Here is an 820-nt window from a genome sequence, read left to right as displayed (position 1 = left end):
GATGACGTGTCCGTGTTAACAGTATATTTATATTGCCTAATCCCTTTTAACAGTGAAAAGCATTTACATACCACAACTTTGCTTTAAAATCAAATTTTCCCCTCAACTTCGAATAATTATAACTATCCCCTTTTTATCCTATACAATATTTATTTTACCCTTGTCATTGAGAGTGTACTCTCACTTTAATTTTTATTATTCTACCATGGCCTCAATGATTTTATTTAGTGCAATTTGCAAATATTGACGGATACGAATTACGATAACTACTGGATGTACTTTATAATATGTATTGATTAGTAATCTGAAATCGTCAACAGTCTTATACTGATAGGATTAAAAAAAATTATCAATACCTTAGATCATTCACTAGCTCTTTATGTCTCTAACCTCAATATAACTTTCCAAAACATTTAAGATTACTCTACTTCTATGAAATATTTGAAGCTTACAAATAAAATGTTTTATTTTAAAACTTTTACATGACGCTTTTTTAAATAACCTTCAATCATTACTTATAACTAATGGCAGCAAAATGGATAAAAAGAATAATTATCCGTCCATATTATTCACTAAAAATGGGTTGGATAATAATTTTCTTTAAAATGGGTCAAATATAAATAGGGGTATTATCACTTTTAGCCCGCGCCAGAAACTATTTACATCTGGTAGCCGAAAAAATGTATAAAATTTGTATAATTTTTCTATATAACATACAGAATGTATATATATATATACAAAAAATATACAAATTTTATACATTCTTTCGGCTATTATTTTTACAGCGACTATACAGTGTCATTTTTTCATATGAATATTA

This window comes from Nicotiana tabacum, chromosome 17 (assembly GCF_000715075.1).
Source record: "Nicotiana tabacum cultivar K326 chromosome 17, ASM71507v2, whole genome shotgun sequence".
Taxonomy (NCBI): domain Eukaryota; kingdom Viridiplantae; phylum Streptophyta; class Magnoliopsida; order Solanales; family Solanaceae; genus Nicotiana; species Nicotiana tabacum.
Note: the sequence above shows the minus strand (reverse complement) of the source record.